Below are 25,836 nucleotides of genomic sequence, written 5' to 3'. Positions count from 1 at the left end.
TCTTGGCTCATCACAAAACTTGTGAACCGTGTGGCACCTTGCCGCCATGCACGCCATATTTCCATTTTTGATCCAAATCAAAACATTTCATAACACATGTCATGTCAATTAAAAAATAACACGACATTAGATTTCTGTAAGGGCTGGTGGAGCATAGAACAAATTACCTACTGGAATGGTCGACCCTTGAACACAATGAAAGTCCATCTAGTGGAGGAACAGTTAAGCTAACTGCCGACAAAGTGCAGATTCAAGCTAGCCAGCACTTTCACCACTGCCTGGTGCCAAGGTTAACAGCGAAATAACGTAAAATATATATTTTGATATTTCGCTGTTAACTTTGGGGTAGTGGTGAAAGTGCTGGCTAGCTCAAATGTGCACTTTGTCTTTGTCGAACTACCTAGCCTTATACTAGCTAACAGCATTGGTGCAGCAATCAATCAGTATTTTGCTAGCTAGTCGGCTAACGTTAGCTTGCCATGCTTCCTGGAGGAGATGGGAGTTGTCTGACGAGGTGATTAAAGAAAACATAAGGAAAGTGCTGCGAAATTGGCTGTGTAAGCCAATGCTGCTCCTCAGTTGTTGATGTTCATCTTAAACTGACTACTGCTGGCAGGATTCCCTCAGGGATATGTGTGGGCTTTTTGTTTTGCAGTGTACCATGTACATTTCATGACGGACTACTTTTTTGTTACTGTAGCAATTTTGCATGTACACGTAATTCGCATAGGCTTCAGCATAGGATTACCCTAATTTAGTTTTGCACTTAAAAGCATAGGTTCTAAATTATATTGCACTTGGAGCATATGCTACAGCAGATCAACCTAACCATGTCTGTTATTCACAGTTGTCCTGGGAACAATTTGGTTTCATTGACATTGCTGGCAGGGCAACCTCTTAGTGGTGGTAAGAAATCAGCATTTTAGCTTTTTTTTTTTTTTTTTTTTTTAAATCAAGTTTCAAGTTTGTGCACATTGTAGTCTAAGTACTGCTTGACTTACATCAGTAAGTGATTAAAGTGCATGTGGCAGTGCAAAGATTGCGGTACGGCAGTGTCTTGTAGGTTCCAGTTGTTGAAGCATTTCAAGCTAAGACATGGCCATTATGGCCGTAACATTTGCTATCCGTGCGCCTATACCAGTTGTCCATGCACATTTAAGACTTGGAACAAACTTTTTAATCACATTTACTGAGCCCATGCCAAACAACCATCACCGCAGCCTATAGAATTATCCACATTTTACTGTCAGGTGTATGCATGTAATTCAATTGCAACAGAGAAGGAATATTTCATTCATATAAATACACATTTGACGAGACATGAAACTGTAACATGTATGTTTCTGGGTTGTACATTCCAAACAAATATTACTGGTACATTCAATTCACACAAGTATTGGAGACACAATCCCCATATTCTAAAGGACTTCAGAACTGGTGTTACATTAAGTGGTCCCTTGCCAGAGGCAGGCAGTTCTACAGATAACGTATGCAGTTATGTAGATGTTGACTTAGAAGTTTGTACAGGCACAGATGCAGACAGTGATGTTGATCCTATAGAGGAATTTCCTTCATTAATTGAACATAAAGTTGCCTCTGTTTTATTGAAGTTATAAAATCTTGTTCACGTTCCAACCACAGCAATTGATGAAGTGCTTGGTGAACTTCACTACTTAATAACGTCTGCATCATCTACTAACTCCTATTTCTTTTATCATAGGATCCGCTCAGCACTACGTGCAAACGGGGTCCCCCTGACCTCCCCTTTGTGCGAACACACTCTGTACAAGTTCCTTACCTTGTCTAATACCACACAGGGTTTAGTATCTTTTTTGTACAATAAATTTATTAAGGCCAAACTGAAACCTTTAGGTGTGGTGACGATGTAGCATAGGGAATTTGAAAGACTAAATGTGAATCTTAACTGGGAGAATATCTGGGAGAATGTATTTATTTCCTCAAAGAACCTGGCACATCAGGTGATTAATTACAAACTGGCCCACAGATTTTATATCACTCCTCATCGAGCCCACCAAATGAAACTCATTACTGATAATTCCTGCAAGATATGTAACATTGGGATTCCGGGCTATTTTCTACATATGTTCTGGGAATGCCCTGTTATTTTAGACTTTTGGAAACGGGTGGCCCAAACTCTATCAGACCTGTTAGCTGTCAAGCTTCCCTTATCCCCGGCCTTACTACTTCTTGGAGGCAACTCAAACATTGTTTTGAACTTACAAAAGAGGTGTCTTTTTATGGCAGGATTGACTGCAGCTAAGAAGTCCATACTTAACGGTTGGTTCGAACCTCAATGTGATAGAGGGTCTGTGTGGTTGAGGTTTTATTTGTCCATCCTAATTCTTGAGCGCTCAACTGCAAAGCTTCATGGGGCTTCAACTACGACCTTGAATAACTGGACCAAGGGGATTGATTTTATTAAGGCTTTAATTTAGGTTGGGGCCTTTATTTATATGGGTGTGTGTGTGTTATTGTATGCCTGTGTTTATAAGCGTGTACGTATGCATATATATACACAAGTGTATACTTTATTTTACCTTTTTTTTATAAAATTTATTTCTCATTTTTACTCTTGAATCTAGGCTACACCTGTGGCATAATGGTGTGATCATTATGTATAAAGAAATATACAGTGTCTATGGGGAGCTACTACCTTAATGGAGTACTTACATACAGCATATATGAGCCATCCCTCTTTTAATAGCATCATATTGATGGATTTGCCTTGTAAAATTTGTGAACTACATTGTATGAATCCCCCACTTGTGCCCTTTTTTTCCCCCTTTTTTCTTTATGTATATGTATATATGTATATTTGTATGTGTGTGTAGTGTCATGGCGTTCTGTCTTTTTTTGTTAAATGCCCAATAAAAATATATTCACAAAAAAAAAAAAAAAAAACGTCTGCATCAGTACCGGTCACTAGCAATATTCTATCTGATCTTGTGGTAGAGTGGGGGTTCTGGGAGACCAAGGACAGTAGTGCTAACTTTGTAGCCCACAATCCAATAACCTCTAAGTTCAGTTCTGCAGTAACTCTTTGCGTAAAACAAAGGACGCAGAAGAGGAACTAATCTAGTACTGAACAAACACTAAACCTCTTACCAAACAGACCAAGTTACCGGCTTTCGTGTAACGCAAGTGACACTGAAGCAAAGCTTATCGGCTTGCTAAGGGTTTAAATAGAGAGCCAACAGGTGCAAATAGTTAAAGGGGATTTGCATGCGTATAATTCAATCAAGGAAAAGAAGAAAACTAAAGCCGCGTTTCCACCGCAGGAACTATACCCCGGAACTAGGAACCTTTTGAGGAACTCAGTGCGTTTCCACCGCAGGAACTAGGGTCTAAATTTAGTTCTGGGGGCTTTGTTTTACCCCCCAAAACGTTCCTGCTCGGGGGGTAGTACTTTCCGAAAGTACAGGAACCTTTTGGGTGGAGCTTGCAGCGCTGAACATTTCTGATTGGTCGAGTACTCGTAGCATTTGTGTTGTATTTATTTTCCGCCATTACCCGCCATGTTTGAAAATATGCAGCGGAAAATCAATTTATTTTCATAATAACTTCAAATCAAACTTGTATGTTATGCGGCGCAGTAGCCTACTTTTGGTTATAGCCTGTCAACGTCTTGGAATTATAACGTGTGCTCTTCTGTTCTTTTCTTGCTTTAGTATTCGTTTTATAAAATGCTAAGCATTCGTGCTGGGACAGCATATTACGTAGGCTACCAAAACATTCAAACGGATTAATTCGGTTGCTGAATATTTTCTTCCGGATTTTCTTTGTTAGCCCGTTGTAATTGACTCAAAACGTTTGATACAGTTATGTGAGGTATGCGGTAGTTCTGCATAATTAACATTGGTGATACAGTACAAGCAAACTGGAAATCACCTTCCGCACTTTTTATTCGGGTAAAATAACAGGTTAATTCTAGTAATATTCCCTTTAGCTTTTTCAGACTGCCGTAATTTTACTCAATTTTACTGCCATTTTTCAATTCCACGAAAAGACCAGGAAGACTATGGACTCATTTATGGTGCATGGTTCGCATCTGGAGGGCACACTTCGCTGCTCGGCTAGCAGTAACTTCGAAGGAAAGCAAACGGTGGCTGTACCACTACTAATTTACATTTTCACGCAAGTCCGAGTTTTCGTTCTATTCTTGTCATTTTGCGATTAGCCTATATGGAATTGACGACGAGAAAGTAATAAAACAGCAAATTGTTTACAACGTGTGCATGTTTTCTGCTGTTAATGAATGTGTTTGAGAGGATATATGAAAATCAATAAATACAAAAGTAACCATATATAGTCATTGTTGGTAACCCGTTGTATATAAGTGGAATAAACCCCTTCGGGCTGTCCCGGTTATTAGAAAATAATGTAGGCTACTTCGGTGGTAGTATGGCGTTACAGAAGAAATCATATGACAGATGGACCGACGACAACGTCAGTGGGCTAATTTGCCTAATCTTCGCGGTACTTTAGACCCCGGTGGAAACGCAGACAACCATTGGCTGAAGGAACCTTTTAGTTCCTGGTAAAGTAGTTCCTGGGACTGAAAGTTCCGGGTAATTTTGGTGGAAACGCGGCTTAAATGGCCATAATAACTGAAGAAGGCGCAGGACGGAAAAAAAATGGTGGTATCAGCCAAAACCATGACAGATCTATTCTAGAATCATACATTTCAAGTTGATGAGTCTATTATTAAAGAACTTTCTACTGCCGTATGCACAGGTAATCCTTTGGGAAAATCTATAGAGATAAACGGGCCCCTGGGAACAGCCTTTAAACGTAAGCAGTACTACACAAAACATTTTAATGTTGTAGAGCCAATTGAATTTATTCTTTATTCAAAGACAAAAAGGACCTTTTAGTATATTCCGTTGCTATAATCTTTGCAGCAGATGCTAAATCGCAGTGATGTCATAGACAAGGTTATTGACACCCAAAGAACATAGGTATACAAAGGCCCTGTAGATGACCAGCAGCAGTACAAGTCCTTAAGAGAGTCAGCACTTCAAAGAAAATACTTTTTTTATCAGGGGAGAACTTAAGAATCACTGTAACGCTATATGTGGATGACTTCGAAATTTGCAATCCCTTAGGGACATCTCAAAAGACACACAAACTGTGTGATGTATACTGGATTCTAAGTAACCTACCCCCTGGGTCACATTCAGAACTGTCCTCCATTTATTTAGCTCTTCTGTGTATGATATAAAGACTTATGGCTATAGAAAAGTTTTAAACCCCCTTATACAGGATTTGGTTACCTTGGAAAAGCAGGGTGTTTTCGTTTCAAGCCTTGGTGAGTTTGTAAACGGCACAGTCCAGTGTGTAATAGCAGACAATTTAGGAGCCCATGGAATAGGTGGCTTTGTGGAGAGTTTCACAGGAGACTATTTTTGCAGGTTTTGTACAGGGAAAAAGTCAGAGACTCAGTGTAAATACGTTCAGTCAAGCACATTCAGTCTTAGAACCAAAGAAATTCCCTTGTGAAAAAATATCATGCTGAAGTATACTTAATTTAGTACACTGTATACATGTACTTCAAGAATACTTGAGTGTGCTCTTTGACCCACCTTAATTTGTATTTAAGTTGTAATAAATACATTAAATTTGTGCTATATCACAATTTTAAGTACACTAAAGTATACTAAAGTATGTTAAATTGGAACAACTTATAGCATACTTACGTACACTTCTGAGTGATAAACATGAGCATATTAAATTTGTGTTAACACACTCTAAGTGTATTGCAAGTCACGTTTCAAGAGTATTGTCAAGCGGCGATAAGTATAAATTAAGTGTATTAAAAATGTGCTATTTGAATACTGAACTTATAAAAATATTATATTTGAAGTATACTTCTTTTTTATATTTGAAATATATTAAAGTATAATTGTACTGAAAGCATACTTGAGTCTATACTTTTGACCCACTTTAATTTGTATTTAAGTTGCAATTAATACATTAAATTTGTGCTACATCACAATTTTAAGTACATTAAAGGTATACTAAAGTATGTTAAATTGGTACATCATACTTACAGTGGGCTCCAGAATTGTTGGCACCCTTAATAAAAATGAAGAAAAAAGGCTGAATATAATAAATGACACAGATAATAATCTATTTGTTATGTTCAAACATATGGGGAAACTATATACTTTTATTTCAATACATTTACTCTCATGCTTCAATGTTTGTTTATTAAGTAATCTAATTTTTTCTGAAAAACATAGATGCCATAATTATTGGCACCCCTAATAATTATTGTAAGTGAAATCAAACAAAATGAGATTGGCAATACAATTTTACTTAATTAATTAATCTCAGTCTAAAGGAACTATATTGTGTCATTCCATCACTTCCAGTTTTACTACACTGTTAACCCGGATTAGTTGACTTTACTATAAAAATGCGTGGAAACCGATTGCCTTAAATTAAACATAACTGGTTAAGTAGTATCTACTTACCATCTAAATAGAATAGAGTAGACATTTTAAGTTCATTACACTTAAGCATTAGTAAACATTACTCAAAATCATTTGTTTTTATAAATAATTTTGTCTTTTAGAATAGAGTAGACATTTTAAGTTCAATACACTCATTGGTGAACCTTACTCAAAACATGTGTTCTTATAAATCAAATCTTTTCATTTATTTAATTCAGTTTAATCTCTATGTTGATTATTCTAAGCTTATATCACTAAATAAAATTTACATTTTCAATTACATTACTTTCAACTTAATGTGAACAGGCAAAAAATCAACAAACACAATATTACATTTTAACGTTCAACATTTTTATTGTTGACTTGAACATTTCCACACACAATGATCAAATATGTCATTGTAGCATTTTAAAACATTTCCTAAATCCTGTTGCAGTATGTGAACCACAGGGAGTAACCAAACAAGATGCAAGCCTGTAAAGCTCCAATATGTTGTTTGAGGAATATGAACCCAAAAAATGTTCACAATATCTGTTGTGATGAATATCTAAAAGAGAAAATAATATATCTTTACAACATCATTATTTGAGGCTGGATTTCTGTTAACAATATTAGAAAAAAACATGTTTTTAGCCACAAGAAAAACAGGAAAATTTCAACTTATCCTAAACTACATACCATGTTTTTACTTTTTAAGACGTTCTGCAGTCTCTCTGGTCCATTTGACCAACACAAAATATAATGTATCAGTATGCAGACAAATAAAGTAACACTAACATGAACTGAGCATGAACCTTTACTTTGCTTTTCAAACACTGTATTTTGTACTGATGCACTGAATATATTAACAAATACAAGTGCCTTAATATTTCTGGCCCAAAGGCTATTGAGCTTAAATCAGTTCTTACCAAATACTATGGGACAAGTAAAAAAACAACGAACAAAAAAAACACCCAAGTGCAGTAGCCTGGACATAGCCTGCATTTCTCTACATTGCAAGCTGGTTTTTTAATGTTTTTAACTTGGGTTTCAGTTGATTCTGGCCCAAGGTGAGAAGTACCTGTTGGATGAACTCAAATGTGAGCTTCAAACACTTGGGGTAGTTGAGGTGTAGTGCATACGTGAGACCAAAAAGCCTGCACATAGCCTGCGGTAGATCTTGAACGTTGCAGGTTGGTTGGTTGTGCAGAACCTTCATGCTGAACAAATAGGATCCCGATAGGGAGGTGGCTGAATGAGTCCTCATAATCCGAGTCCTGAATGAAAAACATCACCATAAGAGCATGAACATGACATCTCACTCATTGAATAACACGTCGTCAACAACATCAATAACCAATGAAGTCGAGGATATAACTGTAAGACTTTAAATCTGACTGTTCAAGACCACAATAAGACACACTTTGAGAAAGTATGAGTTCACTTACAAAGCATGCTTTGAAGAAGTTTGCAGGGTCATCACCAAGGATAGCAGGGAGTCCTCTGAGCACCAAAGTCCGTATGTCAGTTGGCTCTGAAGACTAGGGAAATAAAATGACAACATGGGACACGGCTAGAATGACTAGAATTGAATGGTCTAGAAGAGAGTGAAGGCGGTTCAGCAGCCTTTTGAAGATATTGCATGGTTGATGTCAATTTCTGTAAAAGGTGACAATATCATTTGGTGGGATGTGTAGAACACGGTAGGTATAATGAATATTTACCAACCTTGGTTTGCTGTGAAAGCTGTGATAACTGCTCTCTAATACGCCTTGGATCTTGAAAATCTCGAGACGAGGACTGTCGATCCAGACCTTCATAGAACTCCTGCTTCAGATTCTTGCCAACAACCCTGCTAAATTCCATGTACACCTGAAAAATACAAACATTGACAAAATCCAATACGATCATGTTTCAAATCTAAATGATACAAGCCAGTTTTCTTGTTTTATTTGTTGTTACTTGTTTTCCATTAGCATCACTACAGAACAGTTTACTAACTTTATATATGTCCTGTTTGACTTAACCCCATGGCAGCTGAATCTGGTGTTTTTTTCAACAGCATCTTGCTCACAGAGTTCACTACCACAGAAATACATTCCTCAAACAAAACAGCAGTGGGTGCTGCATCTGCTGCCATTGGGAAATTTTGCTTTGGTAGATAACTCAGTGAGTGAGATAAAGATACAAAACCGCCACCAGATATTGAGCTGACATGGGGGTGAGAAGAACTTAGGTGAACTTAAGGTGAACCATGTGCAACTTAAAAGGGGCAGTTCAAATAAAATGTTTTTCCTTTTGCTCTGGAGTGCCATCTATCCATCCAGATAGTTTCAGTGTGATTTGCCGAGGTTTGGAGATTTCTGCCATTAACGATTTTGCCGTCACCCCAATACAATGGAGCGCAAGTATTTGGTAAAATGCTAAATTTGAAAACCTCAACATCAACGTCTCCAGAAATCATGACCCGGTTACTCACGATAATCCACAGTCGTAGTCGTTGTGAACAGTTTTCATTGAGAACCATTTTCTACCGAAGTACGCCTGCCAACTGTATCTCCCTACAGAAGGAAGTGGTAGAAAATACTTCTCAATGAAAACCGTTCACAACGAGGTCAGTGGATTATCATCATTACACTGATGTAAGCAACACAGCTGCAGCTAATACAATAAATAATGGGTGTTAGATTTAGGTGTGCCAATGTGCAAGCATTAGTCTAGACAATAGTCAGTAGTATTGTCAATGCTTGCACATCGGCGCACCTAAATCTAACACACCCATTATTAACTCTATTAGCTGCAGCTGTGTTGCTAACATCACAGTGTACCAAGGTAAGCCTAGCATGTCTTTACCCTTATATAGTTTAACCTTTTAGAAGGCCGCAAACTCACAAGAGTGTCCTGGTGTTAAGCTGCACACTAAGGGTCTGAAACTTACCTGATCTTCCATGAAAAGTGCAGGCCAACGTTCAACCATCTGGCTTATGGCAGGTTCAGACTCCACCACTTCTTTTCGTCTCAGTGCAATGTTAGATCCATCTTTTGCTTCACAAGCGGTCTACTCGGTGTTCTCCGCATTTCCTCAACCAAGTCTTTGCGGGAACCTTCAAGGCTTGACTGATCCTGTCCATCAGGAAAGTTGGGTAAGTAGTTAAGTTCTCCTTTCTTTGGCTTCTTAATATTCTTGTTGGCTGGCTTTCCCTCCATTGAATGCCTTCCCCTTTTACCACCATTAACAGCAACATCATGGCATCCTGACCTCCGGCATTTTGTTCTGTAATTTGCCATTTTATATTTCAGGCTGTTTTTCCATCCACTACAGCCAGTGGTTGAGCCTCGTTCTGCAAGACAAGAGTGCTTATTGATCAGTGCTACCGCAACACTTTCAAACTGTGCATTGTTTGGGTACGCTGTATAGCTATACATTGTCTCAGCTAATCTCTCAAGGATTTCGTGCTTCAGCTCCTTGGTCACATTGAGGTATATTCCATCCGTAAGATGACGCAAATCTGCTTGTCGTAGTCTATATGCAACATCAACAGAGAAATTTGGGATTCAAATTTCAAATTCTTCTGGCCACCATCTTTGTCTCTCTGGAGATGAGAGGATCTCTGTATCTGTTAAGCTGAGTGTGTCATTGAGTATTTCACTTGATGTCAAGACAGGAACCAGCTCCAGCACATGGATGATTTTGAGTGTCGGTTTTTCAGGTAGTTTGTCCATATCTGTCAGGTTGCATAGTTCATTATTGAAGTCAGGATCTTGATACTGTAAAGTGAAGGTGTAATTAAGTGCCAGTACTCCTTGAACCTTGCTGATCAACTCCTCAACAGTAGCAGGCCTCACATTCAGTGTGATCTTTCTTATGTCAGTTTCTGTGAGAATAACTCTCATGGACATCTTCTGATTGGTCGTCATCTTGGGAATAATAAAAAAAGACAAAAAAAACAGGTTAATGACTTATTCAGCACAGAATATAACACTTGAGTGTCACCATCAAGTTGCCTCCAACTCTGTATGCTGAAAGGGGGAAAACATCATTCAGTTCTGATAGCTGAACCACACATAGAGAGGGGACAACACTGGCGCAAAGTTCATAAGATCTAAGATGCTCACTGTACCATGCTGTCATCACTTTGCACACAAACAGGATCTCTGTGTTAATTGCAACAGTTTGTGTGATCTGCTTAAATTCAGGGAGACCTGAGCATGAGCCAGCAGAGAGTATCATATCAGCACAATATCTAATCCCATCTACATAGACAGATGAGGCAACAAGAACTGTTGCAAGCTGTGGAACTCTCTGGCAGAATACTTGCTGGACATTCTCTGGATAAGATGCGACCAATGCTGTAGTAACCTTGTCCATTTCAACTGATGGCTTGAAAAATGAACTCGAGTCTAAGTGGTAACCTATCATTTTCTGATGTTTCACAGCCAGTGTAAGAGCGACATTTCTGAAGTTTTGAGCATCCCGAATGACCTTTTTGAAGAATTTGTGTTTTCCCTCAAAGCGCATTGTCCAGACCTCTGAGAGTGGACCACATTCCTTAATCAGCTGAGGGTAATGCTCAATGAAGTGATGTTTTGGACGCAATCTAAAAGCAGGGAATGTAGTCAGCAACACTTCTCTGTGTTCTGACACTTTGCAATCAAGGAAGATGGTGAGAGAGGCCATTAATTACCCAAGGATCACTGTTTAAGAATTGCAGAGATTGGTTTGTTTCTTGCAGTCAACAAGTCCAAAAAAAACATAAAATGGCACCTCCATACCAACTAACTCTTTGGAAGGGTGGCACAAAGACAGCTCTTACTGCAGCACAATAAACAAAACCAAGAATCTGGAGCTTGCCAAACCTCATTGGAATTATGACTGGAAGAGAGTGCTCAGATGAGACCAAAAATTGAACGTTTCGTCCATACACACCATCAACATGTTTGGCGGCAAAAGAGGAATGCAAACATGAGAAGCACCTCATACCTACGGTCAAATATGGAGGTGGGTCATTGATATTTTGGAGATGTTTTGCTGGCAGTTTTAGATCAATGGCACAATTAATTCAACAAAGTACCAGGAAATTCTGGCAGAAAATGTAGTAGTCTCTGCTAAGAAGCTAGGACTTAGTCATAGGGGTAGATTGTCCAGCAGGACAATGACTCCAAGCATACATCAAAATCTAAACAGAAATGCTTACGCGAAATCAACATCCATGTTTTCCAATGAAAAACTCTAGTCTCCAGACTTAAATTTCATCAACAACCTGTGGTCTGAACTGAAGAGGGGGGGGGGTCCATAAGTGCAAACCCAAAGATATCAATGATTCTGAAAAGTTCTACATGGAGCAATGGTCAAAAATCCCTCAAAATGTGTTCTCTAACCTTTTCACAAATTATAGGAAAAGACTCATGGCTGTCGTCTTTGCCAGGGGTGTTTTCACAAAGTATTAAACCAGGGGTGCCAATAATTTTGGAACTTGTTTTTTGGGGATTTTTTTTATTTAAAAAATGTAAGACTTTGGATGATTCCAGCGAATCATTAAACCAGGACACTAGTTTACACATGTTGGAAAATAAAGCTTATGTCAATAACCAAATTATTTTTTAGTTTAGCAATTTTTTCAAGCATTTTTTGTGCATATTTATCAAGGGTGCCAATAATTCTGGAGACCACTGTAAGTATATTTCTGAGTAGCAAACATAAGCATATTAAATTAGTGTCAATAGAACAATGTAAGTGTACTGTAAGTCATATTTCAGAGTATCCACAAATATCAGTAAGTATAAACTAAGTGTATTAAAAATGTTCTACCTGAATGCTAAATGTATAAAAATAGTACTTTTCTTTTGTACTCTAATACATAAAAAGCAGCATTTCACTATACTTATATTGTCATAATTTTGCATTCATTATAAGATTTAAGAATATGTGCATACCTTCAGTGAATTATAAACACATCTACAGATATACTACCAACACCATACAATTGTGTCATCAGTGTAATAGAAAAGTATTTAAAATATGTACAAAATAATACATAAATATGTCTGTAGTCATTTTAAAACACTATTACAGCACTTTAACATTTAAAGTGTTCCCATATTGACACTAAATGGTAATTAGAGCACACTTGTTTTACATGTGGCTGAAAGAAGACACTTGTCAGGATCTTTCTTCTTTTATTTCCAAACCTGCAGAACACAGCCTTAACACGCACTTCCTAGGGACTACAGCTGAAAAAATAAAAAAAATAAACTGAATAAAGTAAAAGTAACGTAAAGCGACAGAAGTCGCCATAGATGGGTATAAACTAAATAAGAATGTGGCCCTACGTATGCAGATCAGTGCAATCAAGAAAAAAAAGAAAATCATTATATAAAGTATAAATATCATAAATCAAATTTAAAGAGAATACTGAGTGCTGGTTGCCTACGCAGACGTTTGAGATCCGCTGCCCTGGCTCAGCCTCCTGGCGCACCTTTCGTTGTTACATTTTCTTATCAGAATGTTCCTGACATCCTGGGTGGAAGTGTCAGGAAAGTGTTCTAGGACACAATCTATTAAAACACGAAAACAAGAATTGGAGTTTCAGTCTCAAAAAACAATGAAATGTTTGACACATTGGAAGTAAAAACAGTTAAAACTAGAGGAGTGCACTCAGTAGAGTGCAGATCTCCGCCAGGCGTGTTAGCTTTGCTGATGCAACAATAGAGGCTACACAATCAATGCAACCAGACAAATACAATATTACAAGTTTTTACCATGTGCCACTGAAAATCCCAAAAACGCTGATTCAGTGAAGTAACGCTAGAGGTGGTGACATGTTAGCTAATGTCATTCATATCAGCCACGATGTGTTAGACAGAGCTAACATTGACGTTATAGTCTGGCACTTTTGTTTCAAATCTGGCCAGGAACAATCTGGACGGGAACAATTACAAAAGACCAGCGATGTAAAATATCAATTTCAGCGTGAAAATGGCAACAAAATAATTGCCACAGATTCAAACATTAACGTACCCCGTTAGTTGGCGGATTATTTTGTTGGCATTTTAATGTTGAAATGGACATTTTACATCGCTGGTCTTTCATTCCAAACGGAAGCAGTTGTCGATGCGGCCCTACCAGCCGGTTAGGAGGAGTGTGGCGTTAGCCGTCAATGTATTTCAATGGACAATGATGTAAATTAATACAAATAAAATATTTGTCATTGACCAATTTGCTAAATATTCGAGAATTCAGGTCCTTGACCTGCTGCCAGCATGCACAGCAAGTATTAGGCTGATCTGCCCAGTAGTATGCAAGATTAACTGCGGACAGGTACACAAACACACGCACAAATACGTGACCAAACGCATAATCTCCGCCAGGCGAGAGCCAATTATTAAATATCGTTAATAATGCAGAAATCAAATATCGTTAGCTAGGTCAGCTTGTATGGGGATGGGATGATATGAAAACAATTTAACCGTCCGCCACATTTTGGCAATGTTCCAACACTCTCGTTATCACTGTTGCATGCATCACAAACATTATTACACTAGGTTACTAACGCTTACATTCCAATGTGAAATATCCACATTATATAATACCACTAACCTATTTAAAGACACTCAATTTCAAAAATAACGTATATAACCGAAATATTTTGAGCAGTAATACTTACATAGCAATGATGAAATGTTATCTGTGTTCAGTAGATAGAGACAGAGACAGTAAATCAATGATATATTTCTATCCTCTTCTGTCTTACACCAGAAAACTATGTCAGCTAGGTCTATCAGCAAACACATAGCTTAGCGCTATGCCCAGAAGTCCTCAATAATAATAGTATTTCCCAAGAAATTACGAAAAATCGTTGACAATGTTTCGTTAGGAGCAACGCCTTTGACTTCTACCACAGAGTGAATGCATAACTGAATGCGATGATAAGACTATTTTCGGTGACGCTTACCCATAATCACTTGCGGCCCCTACTGGCCGGTTAGGAGGAGTGAGGAGTCAGCAGTCAATGTATTTCAATGGACAATGATGGAAATTAATTCAAATAAAATACTTGTCGTTGACCGATTTGCGAAATATTCGAGAATTCAGGTCATTGACCTGCTGTCAGCATGCACAAGTATTAGGCTGATCGGCCCAGTAGTATGCGAGATTAGCTGTGGACAGATGCGCACACACACACACACAAACACTTGACCAAATCGCCTGGCGGAGATAACTACAGTAAAGAATATTTTATACATCGAAATATCTTTACATTGCTATGATAAATCGAGAGGAATCCGTGAATGAGCACCTCAGTGAAACGCCAGCCATTCAACATTGCTGCATTGGCCGTCTAGTTTTTGTTTTTTTTAATCGAGTGTCATGGAACGACTCAGCTGCAACAAGCTCCCGTCAACAAGCTGAATTTGGCTTAAAGCGATAGTTAACTTCCTGGCATTTTTTGCTGTAATCCAGTGTTCAGCAATGTGTTTGATTGAGTGAGACCATTTCTACGTGCATAGACAGGTTTTTTAATACTCATATCCTCGGCATCTGACATCCAACAACACGGCTCGCTTTAATGTAGTGGATGAGTCATAGCAGTATAAAAGTCAGGATCCCAGAATCCCAGTATGCAGGGATCATGCATTAATTGTTCCATAGCCACAGTCACTGCTACACCAGGCTCTGGCCTCTGTCAGAGTTTGTTGGAGGCCTAAATGGTTTTGAATTTAAATTAAATCTAAGTGGAATGTGTACTTATTTACTATGAATTGTGTGACTGCTGCTATTATTTGATAGGATTATGTGATGTAAATTTAACATGATATCTTTGTGCATTTAAAGTGTAATAAATGTATTTAATTGAAAGCATTTTCATCCGTATGGCTGCTTTATAAATATGAAATCATCATACACAGCAAGTTCTGGCTTACAGGCGCCAACATAACAGTTAATATCTGCTTAGCATGCAGGGAGGGAGCTCATTGTGAAAGGTAGAAATCTTGCCAGATTGGAATTGTGTTGTTGGTGTCACACATGAAGTTGCATGATAGTAGGTACATCATGGAAAGAAATTTATGTGCATGCGCGCAGATTATGTTGATATACATTTTAGCACAATATATTTTAGTGTAGTTTAAGTATAAGCATGTCTGCAATGTCTAAGTAAATGTTTTTTATTCATTAATTTGATCATTGCTTTGTATAAACGAATCACAATTTACACAACCTGAAATGTATATATGTAAAAGTATACTTTGACTCGTATATTAAAATATATTAAAGTTCACATTCAATAACATGAAATACAGGTATACTTTGATTAGGTATACTGAAGTACAATTGAAATGACTTTAGTATCAAGTATATTTTGAATAAGTATATTAAAGTATAAAGTAAAATTCAAGAAATTAAAGTATACTTTGAATAAGTATACTGAAGTACAAATAAAAAGCAAGTATACTTTGACTAGGTATATTCAAGTATAAATGAAAAGACAAGAAATTAAAGTATATTTTGAATAAGTATACTGAAGTACCACTATAAGTATTTGCAATTTAATATACTTTTTCAAAGTACACTAAAGTACAGCTTAAAACGAACTAGCATTAAAGTGCACTTTTTGTAAGTATACTTAAATACACTTCTAATGAAGTGAAATTAAAGTACACTTTAATAAAGCATACTAATAGTGTATTGCAAAGGACTTGAAAATACGTATACTTTTCATACGTTCACTAAATTACCACTAAGTATTCACAATTTAGTATACTTTTTAAAAGTACACTTACGTACAATTTACAATAAACTTACAATAAAGTACACTATAAGTATACTGAAATACCACTTTAAGTATTGCAGAATTAGTATATTTATTTTTAGTACATTGAAGTTTAATGACATCTATTTTGAAGTACACTTTTTTGAAGTACATGTTAAATATACTTTAAATTAAGCACAAAATGTAGAAGTATACTTGTAATAACTTTTGTATACATAAATTATATTTCTAATACACTTAAGTATACTATTTTTTCACTTGGGAATCCATGAAGCACATATTAAATCTGTAAAGGAAAATGGAAATAGCTGCTGAGGAGTAAAAACAAAGTGTGTTTTTACAGAGCACCTTGCTTATTCTCATATCACCATATCCTCCAGATATTGCACATGAATTATTTGAAGGTGTCATCCCAGTTGAGCTTGCATACTGCTTAGGTCTTTTGATCTCAAATAAATATTTTACTTTAGAAAGCCTGAATGCAACAATTCTAAAATTTCCCTACAAGTGGGGAGATAAAACTAACCGCCCCCATGTAATACAGCGCACTTTCGCATCTAAGAAGACAACTGGTGGCAATGCCCATGAAAACTGGAGTTTGATCAGACTACTTCCATTTATGATAGGTCACCTGAAGATGAACTGGCATGGCAGGTTGTCTTAGACCTTAAAGATATTGTAGTGCTTGCTGTTGCCCCCGTTCACACAGATGCAACTATTGCATATCTAGAGGGTAAGATTTCAGATCATAGGCATAGATACCGTGAACTTTTTCCTGATGCAAGAGTCTTGCCTAAACATCATTACATAGAGCATTATCCAGAAATGATCCGTTGCTTCAGACCTTTAGTTAGTTTATGGACTATGCGATTTGAGGCCAAGCACAGCTTCTTCAAACAAGTAGCAAGACACACAAACTGCTTTAAGAACGTGATATACTCACTGTCAGCTAAACATCTGTTAATGGTTGGCTATTATATGCACTCATACAGTCTCAAGAAATCCAACTTGGAGGTCACCAGTGTCTCAACAGTGCCTGTTGATGTCCTTAATGAGGAAGTGGCATTATCAATCAAGAAGAAATACCCAGATGTGACAGGTTTATCTAGCCAAAAATGTCTCTAGTAATAGTCTAAACTACAGAAAGGGAATGATAGTGGCTCATGGCTGTACTGGTAGGCTGCCAGAATTTGCTGAAATTCTTTAAATGTGTATTGTTAAGGACAAGTTGATTTTCATTGTGAGGGTGTTGTGTGCATGGTATAGGGACCATTTTAGAGCTTTGAGTTGACCTCATCACCCAGTAGAGAGGTTGCCCTGATCGACCTTGCAGAATTGGCTGATCCTCATCCACTTGCTGACTACATGGTTGAAGGGATCCGAATGGTAACCCTAAAAAGACACATAATCATCTAAGCTCTTAAGTATGTAATTTAGAAGATATTACATACACATATATTGATTTCCTGCAAGTACTGAGCCATGTCTTCATTAAACTCACTGAAACTGTTCTCTTTTCTCTTCAGGACAAAGGACTGATGGCTGGACCTGTGACACTGCGTGTTGACTTTGGAGAGAGCTATATCCCGCAACTTCACATCAGGAATCAGAGGACTCCTTATCCATTTCATAAGGTGGCACCTACGATACTGTAATATTGTCATTCTCTCCCGAGTCAAGATCATGCACCTAGCAGGATATCTTTGTTATTCCCCGCTTTTCATTTGATGCGGAGATGCAGCTTGAACAGAGAGACAATGACTTCCAAGCAAATGGCACGCTACTTACTCCTGGCCCTAAGTTGAAATCAGTCATTCTTGAAGGCATTGCAAAGGAAATGTTCAAGTATACAGCGTACCCCAGCAATTTACAGATAAGCAATGTAGCTGAAGCTTTGGTCAAAACCCATCCATGTTTGACATAGTGAGGGTCCCACACAGGCTATGAAGGTTGGAAGCAGAGCTTGAAGTATAAAATGGCTAACTTCCGGACAAGACTTGCAAAACTTGGCTGCCCAGAAATCCGTGTCAACTCCCTCAAGCACAAATCACAAGACCAGGGCAAGGCAGCCTTAAATGTGAAGAAACCTAAGAAGGTTGAAGTGAATTACTGTCCAGTCCATCCAAAAGGGGAAACAAAAGAAAGCCTTGAAAACGAAAGACTAACACTGTTGACAGCAGTACAGAAGAGAAACAACGAGATGGTGGTGAAGGAAAAAATGGAGAGGACCTTCTCATACAGACAACAAGAGGTTGTCCAGGACAAGCCATTGATTGCAGAATTTAAAAGCAGATGGCCAGCTCTGTTTGAAATAAATGAAGTAAGTAATATGCTATTCAATTGTGCATCATATATTAATATTTTGACACAGTGGAAATTTTAATTAAATGTGAAGGGTTGACCAATTTTACTTTGCTGTTTTGCATATTGCCATTTTCATGTGTTTTCAGATCAACAGGGAGTTCATGTTAATTACACTGTCCCACTGATATCAAAATTCCTGTCTCAACTTGATGAGTGCTCTGACCAGCTGATAAAAGTCTTCACCAATAAAGGAGGTGCTGCGGGAAAAGAAATCCAGAGCACCATTGCAGTCATGGCTATGGTCAATTATTCTGCTTTATTAATCTATCAAACTTCATCTTTACAGTCAGAACAGCACAATTTCCTATGTATTTGTCATGTGGTATGGGTTGTATTATTAGTGAAATAGTGTAAGAGCCATTCTCCATTCAGCTGTTTGTGCTGTGCAATGGCAGAGGTTCAACACTAATTTCCAATTGATCTGTTCTGCCTTTCTGCAGAGTGATGACATTGAAATAAGATGGGAGTGCATCCTCAAATGTCTCTGTACATACCTCCATGAGGACAGTGGAAAACTCGTTAGGGAGTATTTGGTTAGTCATTTTTAGCTTACTTTGTCTTCATTAAAATTATTATGCAGATGTCTTCATGTTCAAAGGTGTTAAAATTTTTGGAACCATTAAAATCTGATCAGTGCATAGCTTGATCATCTTCTGTTTGTGTTCCACAGAGAAGTGACATTGCTGAGGCCAAGAAGGAATTTGCGGAGACAGTGACGGGGATTTATGTCATCCGAAAAGAGGGAGTGGATACCACAGAAAAGCCTGAGGACATTGGAATTGCCATGGAGGGTGTAGAAGTTCTGAATGACCTGGGAAATGTGGCCTGTGCGTGTGCCTTGTTGTTTGGACTGATTTATACACTTAACCTGAGCTACCCATCGGACCTGAAGTTCACCTTCAAAGTCTTCCAAAAGTTGTTGGTGAACCTGGATGGAAACAAGCTTTCAACCAAAGTTCAAGCGCTCAAAATCAAAATGGTTCAATGAACAGTAGGAGAATTGGCTAAAAGTGGCTGGGACTGAAAGAAAGAACTTGGAAAGCTCCACTTCCTTTTTTTTGGGGGGGGGGGGGGGGACATTTGACTTCATTTTGGTTTTCGTCTTACAGTTTACTTTCTCAAAGATTACCTGTGTTCCTGTGTCTCAGGAGACTGCATTTTCAAGTTATGCTATTTTTTTGCAAGAGTGACCATGACGATACTAGATTTAATTACCTTGTAGTTATGTTTACATTTGAAAGCCTGTTTAGTTTGTGAAAGGAAGTGTCCAGTGTATACAAGGCAGCTGAGGGCCAATGGAACAGCTGGCTTTGTACAGTTTCTCTAGACACTTTATTTGCAGGTTGAGTAAGGCAAAGAGCTCATTCAGTCTAAGGATGCTCTGTAATTTTTTATGCCTCTGCGACGGCACAGCCATGGCCGGAGGCATTATGTTTTCGGGTTGTCCGTCCGTCTGTCTGTCCCGTCCATCCACCCCATTCTCGTGAACGCGAGGTCTCAGGAACGCCTTGAGGGAATTTCTTCAAATTTGACACAAATTTCCACTTGAACTCAAGTATGAACTGATTAGATTTTGGTGGTGAAAGGTCAAGGTCACTGTGACCTCACAAAACACGTTTTTGCCTTGAGGGAATTTCTTCAAATTTGGCACAAATGTCCACTTGGACTCAAGGATGAACTGATTAGATTTTGGTGGTCAAAGGTCAAAGTCACTGTGACCTCACCTCCATCTCATTCTCTCGTGAACGCGATATCTCAGGAACGCCTTGAGAGAATTTCTTCAAATTTGGCACAAACGTACACTTGAACTCAAGGATGAACTGATTCCATTTTGGTGGTCAAAGGTCAAGGTCACTGTGACCTTGTCCGCTCTGTTCATTTTATCTATAATTTAATAATTAATACGTATAGTATATACATATTCGTTCTCCTCTCCGCCACTGCCTCCACACTATCCAGTTCAAACCTGTTCACCTAGCGGGCCTTCCTTAACAGCTTGTTGAGACTGCTGACCTTGATACCACCACCCCAGGACATCACCGCGAAAAAGCACTGGCTACTGGTTGGCGGAGGCATACAACCGCGAAGCGGTATTTCTAGTTCATTTTAGGACAAAAGCCTTTAACTTTAGAAAAAAAATCCATTTAGGCTTTAAAACAATGTAAGAGGGAAATTAAACTGGGACCCAGAAAAGGCTGACATTTGAACGAGCCAGCATGCTGGGACGCAGCGTGTACTTCAAAGGACCCGAGAGCCTTGTGGTAAAACAATAAGTCACTCGGACTTCCTCTGAATGGGCAGGCCATTTGGCTCTCTGGAATGTTACCACCTGGACACAACCAAGATAAGGGGAACTAGTCTCTTTGTCTGTGGTTGTGGGTGTGGGTGTTTTGGGGTCGTAAAGGGTGAAACGACCGGCACCTGGTGGGGGCAACTGCGCGGGACAGTACCACAGTGCCCTCATTTGGGCCCCTCGGATATTACACTTTGTATTTCTTTTCTGGATCTGGACTATAAACCATCTGTATATCTTATTTACAAATCCCGGAAAACCTTACAAACCATGCACATGTTTTCATTGTATTATTATGCCTTATGTAATAATAACATGGATTGCATGTACAATGGTTAAACAAAAGGGTATTTTCATGACAACTGCACCATAATATTACATCCACTTGGCATGTTTGGTATGTACATGTTCTCCATAATTCAAGCCATTGAATGAAATATGTTTCATACCAAATAGAATTTGAAAAAACATAGTTTCAGTAACTCAGGGAAAAACTAACACAATGGAATGTCCTCTCTGGTAATCATCTCCTTTTCCCCATTTCCCCACCAATTGTTTTAACAACCGCCTCCAAATGGTGGGGGCCGGAATTTGAGATTTATGATTCGGCCAGGTTAATTTATGGTAATGCCGCCTAGACCAAACGCGGGATTTGGCTTAAAAGGAAGGGAGACAAAGCAATCGGGGAAGACCGTAATCGACTTCCCACAGTGCACATACTCTGTGCACTGTGTGTAGACAGACATGGAAGATCGTAATCGACTTCCCACCGTGCACATACTAGGCTATGTGCGCTGTGTGTAGACAGACAAGGAAGATCGCAATCGACTTCCCGCACTGCGCATACTCGATGTTCTGTGTGTAGCTAAACAGGCTGGTAAGAACTCTTTTACTCTGTATTTCTGTTTTTAACCTTTATAATGGATTTGGAATTTAAGATAATAACCTACCTGCCTGTTAAATAAATTCTTCTGATTTTAACTTGCGTGGTCTTCATGACTCTAATCCATTTTATCTTCTTTTCAGCCGAAATTCCGTTTAAATACTCAGGGGGGCAATTATGACTAGGACCTACTGATCAGGGGTCTAGTACAGTAAATGTCTTTAGTGGGGTCTTCAAGTTAGATAGGTGACCACGATCTGCCTGTTAAGGGATTGGTGGTATTGGTTCTGGTGTTTTGGCTTAAGAGAACCCATGGGCGTAGTACGCCGGTTCTTGTCAAATTCGCCTGAAGGAGCCCGATAGATACGCACCGTCCTGGGCTCATAACTGTCTATGCACTATCCATGTAAGCCAGGCATGGAAGGCATGTATTATGGTGGTCAGCCTCCTACCCTCTGGATTCTTCACCGAACTGAGATTTAACAATAATGCTAAACCCGGGAGCATATATTGAGGAATAATGGCACAAGATAGAGTCGAGTGTAACCACTCCCAAGTTCCACGTATAGTTAAAGCCAAATTTTTAATTATCATATAAAATGGAGTCAGATTTAACACGAGAGTAAAACATAATAACCGTTACGCTTCCTTGCTGTGGTCAGGGATATGTCTGTTATGTTGTTCCGCGCATATGTGAATATTCTGATGCTCTCATTGGAATATTTACAGTCCGGCGACAGATCGGATCTCTGATGACAGCATAGCCCCGTTTACAAACGGAGAGTAACCAGAATGCTACTGATCCGTTTCAGGCCAGTTTTAAGCGGGATATGAAGCAACGCCTTCATATCTAACCCGTGGCAACGGAACCAGTGCATTCTTAATTCTAATTGTGCCCTGTTCTTGCGAACAGATGAAAACTAACTAACATCTCCGTTTTGACTCACACCAGAAAAAGGAAAACACGCGGTACCTTCCCCTCCAGCTACAAACCCTCATTGGTCTAGCTGTGAGGTGTTTACACCAGTCATGGAAGGCATGTATTATGGTGGTCAGCCTCCTACCCTCTGGATTCCTCGCCGAACTGAGATTTAACAATAATGCTAAACCCGGGAGCATATATTGAGGAATGATGGCACGAGATGGGAGTGGTTACACTCGACTCTAAGTTCCACGTATAGTTAATTTAAAATTTGGGGTTATCATGTAAAATGGAGTCAGATTAACACGAGAGTAAAACATAGTAACTGTTACGCTTTCTTGCTGTGGTCATGGATATATCTGTTGTGTTGTTCCGCGCATTTGTGAGTATTCTGATGCTCCCATTAGGATATTGACAGTCCGGCGACAGATCGGATATATCTCTGATGACAGCATAGCCCTGTTTACGAACGGAGAGTAACCAGAATGCTACTGATCCGTTTCAGGCCAGTTTTAAGCGGGATATGAAGCAGCGCCTTCATATCTAACCCGTGGCAACGGAACCAGTGCATTCTTAATTATAATTGTGCCCTGTTCTTACGAACAGAGGAAAATAACTAACATCTCCGGTTTTGAATCACACCAGCCAAGGGAGAACACGCGATACCTTCCCCTCCAGCTACAAACCCTCATTGGTCTAGCTGTGAGGTGTTTACAACAAAAATCTGTTATGCACATTTATTTTACAACTTGCTCACTTTAGTATTAAAACAGGATTAAAAAAGAAATATTTCACTGTGATAAGCCTGACAATTGACTTGTAGTTCTCCATACGCTAGTTAGGAATGTTTTTTGAGGGTCAGTTTTGTCTAGCGTTTTCACACATTTGCTGTTTTAAGGACATTTTTGATACCCTTTGAGGTTCCGTTTTATAATGTGTAGTGTTTTAATCCCTTGCACTTACATGCTTAGTTTTTCAAATGTTACATTTGTAGCAGATTTGAATTTTTAATTGGAGAACTAAACAGTGCAGCATATGTCACTTTTTGGGAAAAATATTTTTCAAAGATAAAATGAATTACTGAAATTGGGGTAACAATTGATTGATTTGTTGCCATCATCAGGACCATTGTTGCTAAATAGTATTCTGCCTTTGAACGAATGTTGACAGAAATGATAACTTGTGCTAATAAATGCTATTTTATTAGAGAAATAGTGTTTCTGTGACTGTTATTGGTTCTGTTAGACACACTTTAGTGTTATCAGCATATTATAATTATGTGTTAAAATTCCATGCAATTGGATTAAATAGAACCAACATGGTAGAAACATGTTAGTTCAATCTAAGTAAAATATGTCAACCTGACGTATTAATGTTACATTGGATCGATGAGATACATGTGTTGGGTTAACAACAGTGATGTTGATCAATCATGTATTATGTACATATTTCATTTGAATTAGAATAACATAATGTAATTGCGTGGAATTTTGACACATAATTAAATGATGATGGTTTAACAAATAATTTTTTGAGTGTGGCTTAATAGCCAGCTAAATAAATTAATAAATAAATAAAACAACACACATTTTAATATAATGCATCAAATTACACTGGAATTCAAAAATGACCCAGCCCATGTAAACTAGGAGTAATAATGAAAGAACTCATATTCACTAAAATTGTAAAAAAGTTTCTATCAATAAAAGACAAGTTTGTAGGATGATTCATGGAGCCACAGTTGTTGACGTGGCTCATTTTAAGAGATATTTTGAAGAAAAAAAAAACAACAACACACACAACTGGATCATTTTTGACCCACATATATTTAAGTGTTAAATTAGCCATTTATTATTGACTTTATTCATAGAATTCCTTTGCAGTGTTGAACATTTCTTCAAATGGCTCATGGAAAATGGCTCATGGTTATACATTTGCACACTTAATATCTGATATATTCATTGAGCGACTTTAATATACATTGTTACTGTCTGTTATACTTGCTTGTAGATATTCTTATTATTTACACTGTTTTTGATATTTTAAGTAGTTGCACTGCATCTGCCAAATGAATAAATGTTTGTAAATATATGCTATATGGCCAAATGTATGTGGACCACCTGACATCCAACATCTCATCCAAACGTATGGGCATTAATACGGAGTTGGTCTACCCTTTTGCTGCTATAACAACCTTCACTCTTCTGAGAAGGCTTTATACTAGATGTTGTAGCATTGCTGCCAGGATTTGCTTCCATTCAGCCAGAAGAGCGTTAGTAAGGTCAGGCACTGATTGAACGATTAGGCCTGGGTTGCAGTTGGCTTTCTATTTGATCCCAAAGGTGTTGGATGGGGTTGAGGTCAGGGCTCTGAGCAGGCCAGGACCTTGCTGTGTGCTCCGGGGCACTGTCATGCTGAAACAGGAAAGGGCCATCCCCAAACTGTTGGGGAAGCGCAGAATTGTCTAGAAAGTGATTGTATGCTGTACAGGCCTGGGCCAAATACAAATATGTTTTTGTATTTGAAAATGTAGTTACATACAAGTATTTTCAAATATATTTCAAATATTTAATGGAAAACCAAATACATTCCCAAATAGTATTTAAAAAATACATTCCTCTAAATAAATACTTTCATGGGAAACCAAATACTTCAGTATTTAGAGCCTTTTAAAAATACATTAAAATACAAATACAATTTTAAAATATTTTAAAATATTTCTGTGATAGACAACAAAAATAACTGAGCCAGCAGCAATGTAGGCTTCATACTGAAGGGGGTATTCTTTGTACAATCTTTGTGAGTATCCCTCGATGTGATGTCTGCAAGCTATAATACTGAGGGCACTCCAAGGGAACTACCTGGGGCTAGGGGTTGAATTTGCATTATGGGCAAGGGTAGCCTACGCTGGCAAGTTTAAACAACCCATGCGCTGCCAATAACGGACAGTAGCCTAGATGCCCGTACATGTCTTTGCATGGAGGGGATGGCAAACTCAGACTTCTTGATAAGCTACTTGCCAGTTAATTTGTACCCATGCAATCTTTTTACAGTTAGTGGCCTTTACTGTATTTCCTCTTTTTTCTGTTGCCAGTGTTCAACAGCCATATGTACAGTTCCATCTTTTACATTTTGTAAGGTTAGACACA

Source organism: Anguilla anguilla, chromosome 5, assembly GCF_013347855.1.
Source record: "Anguilla anguilla isolate fAngAng1 chromosome 5, fAngAng1.pri, whole genome shotgun sequence".
Lineage (NCBI taxonomy): Eukaryota > Metazoa > Chordata > Actinopteri > Anguilliformes > Anguillidae > Anguilla > Anguilla anguilla.
This window is presented reverse-complemented; position numbering follows the sequence as displayed.